At 34.2% G+C, this 12,338-nt stretch overlaps 1 pseudogene; it reads left to right on the top strand.

The window, feature by feature from the left end:
* Positions 1-10,845: 10,845 nt before the first annotated feature.
* LOC141500045 (DNA repair protein XRCC3 pseudogene) lies at positions 10,846-11,973 on the top strand (annotated as a pseudogene).
* The last annotated feature ends 365 nt before the right edge of the window (positions 11,974-12,338 follow it).

The following is a 12,338-nucleotide window of genomic DNA, read 5'->3' as shown; positions in this document are numbered from 1 at the left end:
CATCAGTCTATGCACAAAATCTACTGCTGTATTTTTTATTTTTTCCAAGTATGGGAGGGACAAGCTGCCCTCCCTGACCTTCTTTTAAGTATAGTCATGCAAATTTATACCATTCTATGATCTCATTAATGAGAAGTTATCATTGATGCCAAGAATAAAGATTTTTTTTATTTTATGGTATAATAGTAATCACATAATTTATCACTAGTGTCTTATGAAGATCCTAACAAGTTTTCCTAGAATCATCTTTATCATCCTCAAAAGATCCCTCATAGAATACAAGTTAAGTTACATGTATTTTTGTACTTTTAGCTTCTCTGGAGTTATATAGTTAAAAACAGTATATATGGATAGAGATAGAGATAGAGATGGAGATAGAGATAGAGAGAGAGATTAGATATAGATATAGATATAGATATAGATAGATATAGATATAGATATAGATATATAGATATAGATATGTGTGTGTGTATGTGTGTGCACATATTTATATAGTTATGCCCACTTAAATATATGTACTTATTTGCATTTAAGGACAGGGATCAGGACTGACCCTATGATTTAATTGATATTGGAGTCTCCACATAAAGAATTTACCTCTAACAATTTAGGTCAGCACTTTCTTTACAAATTATAATCTTAGAGAATTAGGTAGATGTTAAATGACTTGCCTAGGATAATATAGCCTGGATGTATTAGAAGCAAGATTTCAATTCAATTCAATTCAATTCAATTCAGATATATACAATTGTATATACATATGCATATATAGAGAAAGACATACACATCTACATGTACACATATACATACATAGCTATATGCATATATACATATATTTGTGTACACACATATGCATATGTATCCATGAACACATACATATAAGCACATGCATATATTTAAATAATCACATTTAGCATATATGTTGTATTTAGTATATACACATAACTTATGCTAATAGATAAACAAAAGGTTGAAAGTTTTTACCCAAAATTACATCAAAAATCTGAGATGTCACTAAGCATACATTCTCATTTTCCAAAGTAAAAATGTAAGATACAAAAAGCATCTTAAATAAAAATGTGCTAATGTTTTAAAGAATTTATTAAAGTCAACAATTATTAAAGCCATGACTATGAAAATTATCTCCCCTATTGTCATAAGTTAATCATTAACAATTATTATAGAGATATTATTTCTTGTTTCTCTTAATTATTATAGAGATATTATTTCTTACTTGTTTCTCTTTGGTTTCCCTTCATACTTCTCCCCTCAAAACATACAAATACCTATACATATACATACAGATAACCCAGAAAAAATTCTCAAATGTAATGCTGCTAATAAGTGTTCCAAAAATGATGAGGGTTTTTCAATTTAGATTAGGATTCTGCCTTTTCTCCTTCAAGACTTGACACTTTCAGTCCCATCACTAGTGATCATGTAGTCCATCAATTTTGGAGGAAATACTTGGAAAATTGATGTGATCTGGAAACATTTTGAAATGGGGTTCATGAACTTAGTTGCTCTCCATCATTTGCAGTAAATGCCCTCTAAATGAATGTCTTTTGTGGTAAGCTGTCAGCTACACTAGAAAAATGAAAATAACCTAAACACAAAGCATAAATATTTGAAGTCAAATTTATTGGAATTAAATCTTGGTGTGTGGTTAACTGGTCTTTGGTTTAAAATGGGCAGGAACAGAATTTTCAATTTAGCGTAGTCCTTCAAAATGAGGGTCACACAATGGCCCTAAGCTCAAGACAAAGGTAGACTTGCAGTGGTTAAGCTCTTTCTCTAACGCCAAAGCAGATTCGTGGATGCAGGAATACTGCCAATCTGAATCTGTAATGCCTTTTTGCTAGCTAATGGGAGCTGGGTCCCTCAGCGATCCACAGGAGCTTTTCTCAAGGACATCAGTAGTTCTGTTGTCTAGATTCAAGTTATGTTCTGGAGCCTAGGAAGTTCTATATGATAATGATCATTCCCTGCCCTCTATTTGACAAAATCATAGAGTCTTTCAAAAAATTTGTAGCTCCCTATCCCTGCAATCCTTGAAGAACACAATATATAAAGAGAACCTTGAGGACAGAAGGAAAACAAAATAGACTTTCAAGTTTTGTTAATGAAAAGACCAGAACTGAGGAAAAATGTTAAATATAAACATGGAAGTCAAGATCACTCAGAAGAGGCTTTATAAGGGTTAAGTATTTATAGTCCATTGAAAGGCACCGTGTTGTCCCCTCAGAAACAATATTATCAGGAAAAGAATCAAATAAAACTAAGATTCTTGGAGTGTTGTGATTTTTTTTTGTAGTTTGTGGTTCTTAAAAGAAAAAGGAAAATGGGGGAAAGGAATATCCTAGGGAAGATGGGGAGAGGAATGATGGGGAAACAACTCATAATTGCACAAGTAAGAGTCTACATAAATGGGAACAAGTTCATGTCACATGAACTTTACTTTCATCTGAACTGGTGCTCATGAGGGGGTCACTATACTTGCAACCTGAGTGAAATAGATAATGCCAGTCCCAAAGGATAGATGAGGGATTATAGATGAATTAGATACTTATATACCTGCATACAAATAAAGATATTGACAATAGTGATACAACAGGCCAAAACTGGGGGGATGCATCCAAAGCAGTCCTTATGAGAAAATTTATATTTCTAAACATTTTAATCAACAAAATTTTGAATATGTTAAACAAAACATGAAAAACACAATTTACAATTGAATTATATTTAAAATTCAATTTAGGGGTGGCTAGGTGGCGTAGTGGATAAAGCACTGGCCCTGGAGTCAGGAGTACCTGGGTTCAAATCCAGTCTCAGACACTTAATAATTACCTAGTTGTGTGGCCTTGGGCAAGCTACTTAACCCCATTTGCCTTGCAAAAACCTAAAAAAAAAATTCAATTTAAAACCAATTAAATATGAAAATGGAAATTCTAAAAATAAAAGAAATGATTCAAATAAAACATTTTATTAAATAAAACTTTGATTTCTAAAGAGGTAATAGGATAGATAAGTAATTAGCTAGTTTAATTTTTTTGAAAATAGGAACAAAAATTTCAAGAATCAAAAACAAAAGAAGAGAATTCACCAGAAATGAAAAATATTATAGGATCTTATTATTATTTTGTCCAAATACGTGCAAATAAAATCAACAAATAAAATGGATGATATCCACAAATCATTCAAAATCCATGTTAACAGCACAAGAATCTGTTAATTTAAACATCTCAGTCTCAGGAAGAAAAAATTAACAAGTCATAAATTAACTCCCAGAGGGAAAAACAAGAGGGTGAGAGTGGGGAAAGATGAATTTATAAACAAATTCATCAAAATTCAAAGAAAAGCTAATTCTACTATTAAAGAGTCTTTTCATAAATAGAAAATAAGTGCTTATATGAAATTCTTTCTAAGATACAAATATCTTGATACATAAACCAGGGAAAGTCAAAACAACAACAGATAAAATATAAACCCATATCCTTAATTCATTTTTTGATGGCAAATAGGTTATGTCAACATATTAAAAGACTATATACTATGACCAAGTTCAATTTATACCAGAATGCCAGATTGGTTCAATTTTAGAAAAATTATAAACATAATTGACCCTATTAATCTCCATATAATGTGAATTCAAACTGCAGAGCCCAGAATAGAATGAAATACTTCAGAGGTGGTCTTCATAGGACCAACAGAGGAACTATTGCCTCTTTATTCCTGGAAGATATGCCTCTCAATATAATCCATTAACTTTTTTGGTTGCAGTATCACATTACTGACTCATACTGAGATTTCAAGCCACTAAAATGCTCAGCTATATTTTAAGCAGCTGTCTAACTATAATTGCCCTAGCTTACCCTTCTGAAGTTCTTTTTTCTAATCCATATATAAAACTTTACATTTATGATTATTAAATTTCATCTTATTTAGCCCAGTGATATACCTTGTCATGACTTTTTTGGCCCAAGACTCACTTACAATGTTTTCATTACTCCTAATAGATTTGTGACATTTACAATGTTTATTTACATGTCAATTAAACTTTATTTTCTCTGTTGGATAAGTAATAGAGTTCTAGTCTCCAAAATACTAAAACTTCATATCATCAGAGGGCAGTAGAGAGTAGCCTAATTATCTTCTCTGATAGAGGAAAGGGCAATGAGAACACAGATCCTTTTAAACTGAAGAATGATTTTTGAATAATTTTGAACTCTAACATTCTATAACCCTCCAACATCCTATGTCTGTAACCTCCTTCAACATTCAATTCAAAAATGATCTACTTTAAGAAACATTCCTTTAAAGAATTCTCTCATCCCACTCTAATCATTCCATTATTTGAGAGTTCATTAACATGTACATTTCACTCACCATATTTTTCCTACTCTGTATCATTTTTTTATGTCTAGTCTGTCTCTCCCAATTTAATTTCAAGCTTTTTATGGGAGGTATTATTTTATTTCAATCTATTCTATTACTTCAGGACTCCCTACTATAATTCTTTTCATATAATTGGCATTAAATAAAAGATTACAGAGTGAGAGGAAATCATGGTTTGAACTATTAAGAAGGAACACAACCACTCAAGAACCATATGAGACAGTTTACCAACAAACATACAAGAATGTGACTCTTCAGATGTTCAATTCCAAGGGCAAATGTGGTCACTGGTTCAGAAATATATGAATGAACATATTCCAACCTTATCAGAAACCCAGAATTTTAAGTCTATCTTTATTTCTATTGTTGTTCCATAGCAGATTCTTAGAAACCAAATGAAATGAATCCCTTTGGGACAATCTTTCAATAGGCAGCCCAGCCTTAACCCCCTTTATCATCACAAAAGCATAATTATTAAGAGAGCTCCTGCATAATTCCATAACTATTTAAATGAAGTTGCCTAAACTATTTGATTTCTAGTAGGTAGGCAGGTCAACAAGTGGTCAAATAAGGAGTCATTTATGTCGCTTAGGATCTAGTAATAAACTAGTCTTCAAACTTTCTAATAAGACAAGTATATTTAAATTAATAATACACCAAAAGTATTTTGGATCTTTGTTCACATATAAAAATAAAAAGGCTTTTCTAACTTGCCTTTGGGGGGAAATGGACAGAATTATGTTTTGTTGGTCACTTACAGTGAGGAAACCTTTAAAATATTAATAATAATCTATAACTTATCTATATCATGAATATAACACCATGGCTTCAGGATTAAGAAGACAAACCGAGGGGATACCCATCTATTAGGAAATGGCTAAATAAATTGTGGTATGTTGTTGTGGTCCACTCTGGGCAGCCAGGTCTCAGTTTAATTCACACAACTCTTCGGGGAGCTCTGCCGGACATGTCCCACATGTTCAATAATGAAAGTCAGCCAGTGAGAGATAAGCAAGGAGTTTATTGCAGGTATATGCTACATCTCCGACTCACATAGTTGAAATAAGGGTATATATATAAGCCTAGTCCCCTTGTATCAGCATCCCTCATCTCCAGGCCTGTGGAAGTATAAGGGGCATGCCACAAAAGGTCTGTATCCTGGAAAAATGTGGAATCTTCAACAAGATAAAGATGAAAGGTAGAGAGATAAGGACTAGAACTCCTTCCTGGGACAGTTGAACAATATGAGGATGAAAGGCAGAGGGATAAGGACAAAAGGTCCTTCCTGAGAATATTCAACAAGATAAGGATGAAAGGCAGGAGAACAAAGAGAGAGAGAAGGGCCACAGTTCCTTCCTGAGTTCAGAGCACTCTGGTATGGACCTTCCTGTTGTCCCAGGTCTCAATGACTCTCAGGATGAACTCCTCATGGCCACATACTCTATCTATTATCCCCTTACAGTATGTGATTAAGATGAAATGCTATTCTATTATAAGCAATGATAAACAGGGTGCTCTCAGTAAAAAAAAAAAAAAACTTATATGAGTAGATGCAAAAATAAATGGACTATATACAAAGTATATGTTGTAGGACGATCAACTGTGAATGATTTACCTTTTCTCAACAATGCCATGACCCAAGAGAACTCTGAAAGACTCATGATAAAGGAGACTATCCATCCCAAAGACAGAACTGATTGTGTCTGAATACAGATTGAAGCATGCATTTTTTTACTTTGTTTTTCTTTATTTAATTTCTCTTAGGAGGTGGGGTCATGTTTACTTTTACTTGATTATTGTAGAAATGTTTTCCACAACTATACATCTTTAATCTATTTCAAATAATTTGCTTTCTAAATGATGGGGTGTGGGGTGGGAAGAACAGAGAGAATTTGGATCTCAAGTTTTTAAAGGTGAATGTTGAAATTTGTTTTTGCATGTAATAGGGGGAAATTTTTTTTTAATTTTCTAAAAAGACAAACTCAATCCCTGACACTCACTGACTATGTGATCTTATATCACATAACCTCTTATGTTAAAGTAATTCTCAATAAGTTGCAATGTAAGTGTCAGTCTGCAGTGAAAGAAGTTTCCTTGTTGGAACTACTTATACCTTTAAAATGAGATGTCTGGGGGTGGCTAAGGTGGCACAGTGGATAAAGCACCGGCCCTGGAGTCAGGAATACCTGGGTTCAAATCTGGTCTCAGACACTTAATAATTGCCTAGCTGTGTGGCCTTGGGTAAGCCACTTAACCCCATTTGCCTTGCAAAAACCTAAAAAAAAAAAAAAAAAAATATATATATATATATATATATATATATATATATATATATATATATATATAAAATGTCTGGTCTAAATGCTCTTTAATCCATAAATATTTTAAAATTTTATAATATTGTGAAAATACCTAATTATTGGACTTTTAACAGGCAACATGATAGTCTGGAAAGAACACTGGATTTTTAGAGTAAAAGGACCTCTCTTCAAATCTTAGTTATGCCATTTATCTCTGTATGAAAAAAGATGTCACTTCACTTTAATTTAATTATTGATGAAATGAGGGGTGGAATAAATGAACCCCCAAAATTCCTTATAGCTCTAATTCCTAGGATCTTAGTAGAAAGGTTGGAATCTACCCCACCCTCAATTAATCACTAAATATCCAGACTTGAATCATTCAATCCAAACTAAGCTAGGTATAAATAAAAAGCTAAATATGAATAATTAAGTTTAAATGAATTAATATGAAAGAATATCAAGAATTTTTGTTCACTGAATGAAAATATATGATGCCACACTCGAAATATTGTATAATTGATGGAAAAGAATAAGTTATACATCATAGGAACATATTTAAAAAAGGAAACCAGTATGGGAGCTTGACTTCAGCATTAGACCAATGTAGCAGGAGGGAAGTACCATCAGTCACTAAGTTGGAATCGCTTGGGGGAAGAAGAAAGCTATTCTTCCTATTCTATTTCTCAGAAAACTCTTCGAGTTTGGGAATGTCTTCAAAGATTCCATCAGCTGGGGACACAATAGCATTTCAGTGCAATTAGGAAGACATAAGTTCAAATCTGACAGTAGACATTTAACAACTATGTGACTCTGGTTAACTTACAAGTAATAATAGTAATAATAATAATAATAAAATACTAACAACATCAACCACCATAGTTGTGGGGGCCAAATGAGATAACAATGTGCCTTAACAATGTACTTAATACTTCATATATATATATATATATGCATATATATGCATATATATATATAAATTTTAACCACTATTGTTGTTGTTGTTTTTATTACTATCATAGTTATTAGAGCAGCTATTAGAGCAATAATGAATGAGAGTGAAGGAAGTACACCAAGATGATGATGCAATAGCTTCAGGAAACAACTCTTTATTTTGGAGAGAAGTCAGTTGTGAACTGGAAAAAGGCACAAATTCTAAGGGAGCAGCAAAAAAGAAAATTCCATAACAATGACAAATTATTGGGAGCTCTACAAAAGGAGAAAAGGTCTTTGAGTAACCAAGAGCTGTGAAGTATACTTTTACCATGTTTCTTACTACCATCATACTCTTAACTATGTGTGCCCTCAGTTTGAAGGAGGGGAGTATTATTATTTTTGTACTTATGCTTTATTCTACTATTTATTAAATATTTTTTCTAAAAGCAAATTAAATTCCTAAGATAAAGAGAGCATGCTGGTAGAAGACTTTGAGTAATAGTAATAGAATTTATAATTCTTAGGATTATACTCTAAATCTATAGGAAGATGTATTCAGTCTTCAACTGGGTACTTGACCTGCCAATATGAAAAGGAAATGAAATTCACTGTGGTTTGGGGCTTGGGTGTAGGAGGGGGGAAATAGGAGAAAAAAAAGTGTCCTACACTAGGAAACATTGAATTTTTAATTTGAACAGGAAAAAGATGACATTTAGTCCTTTCCCCTGCATCTAGGAAGGTCTGGACCAAAACCACACCAGCAATAATGTAAAAATATAATTTATTCATGACTTGTTGAACCACATGCTGAATCTGGTTTTCTGTCACTCTAGGTTCATTAGAATTTCCCTCTTTAAAAAACAGTAACCTAAATGTATTACTGCTCATCCACCATGCACGTAAAACAGATTTTTTCATTTGACTAGGAGTACAAGAATTAAGGTTTATATTTTTAACAAAGTTTTATTACAGTAAGTCACGGGTCTTAATATGGCTCATTTACTAATAAAATAAAGCTTTATAAATATAGTAAAAAGTGATTTTCATTCAAAGTTCATTATGAATCATTAGAAAAGCTTCATAACACCTATAAATTTCAATTAGAATTGATAGGGTAGAAATATGTTGATATAGACATCATTAGTCCATTTTTTTAAAAATATACATATATAATGTTTTTGCTAGAGCTATTCCCAGGTGAAATAATCCATATCCAATTTCTTAAGGAAAGGGATAAGGTGAGGATGAGGTAACTGACATTTTCTAAATACTGAGTAATAAAAACTGACTATATAATATGTCAAACTGCATAAAAAACTCCATGCAATAACACAGACAACTGAGTTACTTAAAGTTCTCATTCAGCATCATCCTGACCCCAAATCTATGCTGCCAACTGATCATAATCAGTAAAAACAACTTTTCAGACTTGTATTTCAAGGGCTAACAATGGGGGGTCCCATCTCTGTAACTCTATTGATTTAGTTTGATTCTTTGCACACTCTTCAAGTGTTAGAAATACGTTTCCTTATCAACATGGGGAAAAAGGACAAAAAAAGGTACATTCACCTAAAGTGAAAGAATTTGGGGATTCCACGATATTCTAAGATGAGCCTGATTCCGGTCTTTCTTTAACATCAGAACAAATTTAGACACTTATAGGTCATTTAGCGGTTAACAAAAAAGGCATAAAAATAATTATAACTAAATTTATTTATCATTCTAAAGTTTTATTTGTATTTTATCATTTGATCCTAACAAGAATGTGAGGTGTTGATTACCCCCATTTTATAATTGTGGAAACTGAGGCAGACAGAGATTAAATGATTTGCCCAGTCACATTGCTAGTAAATGATTGAGGCCATATTTGAACTCAGATCTACTCATCTTAGATGTATACCAGATTGGTGGTTGTGCTTGTACTTTGTTCCCTAAGAAGTCCAAAATGACACCACTAAATCAAAGTGTCTGACTGTGGATATTCATACCAATACAAGTTCAAAAAACTCTCCTCAGGTCAAACCCAAATTGAACACATGAACATCTAGAATGGAGATGTCTAAATTTGCACATCTGCTTCCTTTGAGCTACTACAATTTGGTTTTATTCATAGAGCTTTTTTGACGTGGGTAGGCTATGCTGGGCATTTCTATGTCACTCTAATTCTTTAGAGAAACCTTGAAAGTGTCCTTGTATTGCTTCTTCTGATCTCTGTGTAGGTTCTCCATAAAGTAGTCTTTTAGGCAAACAAACCTATATTAGGCATTTGAACAATATAGCCAGCCCATCAAAATTGAACTCTCTGCAGTAGAGTTTGAATTCTTAGCAGTTCAACTCAAGAATAGATCAGTCCAGTAACTTAAACTTTCAGATAATCTTCATTATCTTTCTAACAGAATTCAAATGGAAAAATTCCACTTCCTGGCTCAGTGTTGGTATATTTTTCAGGTTTCACAGGCATACAACAATAGGGTCAGTACAACAGCTATGCAGACCTTCAATTAAAAATAATTGAAGAGCTAAGCAAAAAAATGTTGGAGGGAATGTAGAAAAATTGACTACTAATTCATTATTTTTGGAATTGTATCTGGAATTATGTTCAAAGAGTTATTAAACTTTGACCCAGCAATACCACTACTAGGTTTATTTCCAAAGATGTTTAAAGAAAAAAGGAAAAGAGCCTGTAGGTTCTAAGTTATTTATAGCAGCTCTCATTGTAGTAACATGAAATTGCAGGAATGTCCACCAGTTGGGGAATGGCTCAACAAGTTGTGGTATATGATTATGATAGAATCCTGTACTATAAGAAACATGATTTTAGGAAAACATGGAAAATTTTGCATGAAATAATGAGGAGTGAAATGAACAGAACCAGGAGAACAGTGTATATAGTAACAGCAATTTTTTCAAGAACAACTTTGGGGCCGCTGAGGTGCGTGCCAGGACGGTCCGGCCGGGGCGTCTGGTCGCCAGCCCTCTAGGCGGGCCCCGGAGCTCCCGCGGCCGGCTGAAGGGAACCGGGAATCCGGCCAAGGCCGCCCGGGGACCGAGGAACGATTGAAGCTCCCTCCCTTCCCGGGCCCTCTACCCACCCCCAGACTAAACCGCAGAAAAATCCCCCGCCTTCATGTAAGATTATAAATATCGCAGCCCGCGGGCAAGGACGCTGAGGCCCGGACGGGGACGCTGGCATCCCGGGGAATGGAGATTTCATGGAGACAAATTTAAGGAAAATCACTCTGGAGGATACAGAAAATGCATCAATCAAGTGATCTTTTTCATGCAATCGGAAGCTGAAAGACTACTTGAATTTATTGTATATACATTTAAGAAATGGATTGGGACCAACTAGAATTGAATCCTAAAGTTATCGCTGCAATTAAGAAAGCCAAACTAAAATCAATAAAAGAAGTTTTTCACCTTTCTGGACCAGATTTGCAGAGACTAACAAAACTGTCCAACACTGATGTCCAGCATTTATTGAAAACAGTCTCATTAGCACTAAGAAACAACTGTGTTTTGACAGCACTTCAGATATATTTACAGAAAGAGGAATTTCCAACACAGCATAAGAAACTCAGCTTTGGCTGTTGGGTACTTAATAGACTTTTAAGAGGTGGTCTTCCTCTGGTAGGAATTACAGAACTTGTTGGACAGAGTTCAGCTGGAAAGACTCAGATTGGCCTGCAGCTCTCCCTCTGTGTGCAGTACCCTTATGAGTATGGAGGACTAGAGTCAGGTGTGATCTACATATGTACAGAGGATGTTTTCCCAGATAAGCGTTTGCAGCAGTTAATAGCTTTACAGCATCAACTGAGGACAAGATGTTCCACGGGAGATCATCAAGAAAATTAAATTTGGTAACTCTGTCTTCATTGAGCATGCAGCAGACATAGACACATTGACTGAGTGCATTCCCAAGAAGGTTCCCATCTTGCTATCTCGGGGAATGGTCCGACTGATCATCATTGACTCTATTGCTGCTCTGTTTCGCTGTGAATTTGGTATCCAGCATTCCATTACAAAAGCCAAATATTTACAGACCATTGGGGCAAAGTTACACCAATTAAGTAGCGATTCCAGAGTCCAGTATTGTGCATCAATCAGATAACCAGTACAATGGATGAGAGAGGGTTTGCTGGCACTAATTTGAATGTACTTGAGAGAGTTTCTCCAGCTCTTGGAATAACCTGGTCCAATCAACTACTAATGAGACTGATGGTCAGTCACCCATCTTCTGAGTTTTTGAGAGAGGACACTGAGTGTCATTTTTGCACCACATCTGCTCCAGTCCTATTGTCACTACGCAGTCAATGAAGAGGGTGTAAAAGGAACAGAGTAAGGCAATTACTATAGTCACACCAATTTAGAAGTATAGAAGAAATGATACTTTCTATGAAAAACCTTTTTTGGTATTCATTATATGTGCCTATGTGTACATACTACCAAGTAAGCCCTATTTTCAAATAAATTTTTTTGAACACTGAATAATAAGTTTAGTCATTCTGTTAGCTTCATGAGTGACTCCAAAGGGGATTAAATTATTCATTTTTATGGAATTTTTTAAAAATAAGTTAATTACTTCTATGAACATACATTCCCTTGCTGTAAAATTAAAGTTAGGACACTAAAGTTTTTGGAGGCCCCAAAACTATCTAGCCTGAGGCATCAAATACCTACAATAAGAATTATGACTTTTAACCCCTA

Source organism: Macrotis lagotis, chromosome X (assembly GCF_037893015.1).
Source record: "Macrotis lagotis isolate mMagLag1 chromosome X, bilby.v1.9.chrom.fasta, whole genome shotgun sequence".
NCBI lineage: Eukaryota > Metazoa > Chordata > Mammalia > Peramelemorphia > Peramelidae > Macrotis > Macrotis lagotis.
Note: the sequence above shows the minus strand (reverse complement) of the source record. Positions and strands in the feature narration are given on the sequence as shown.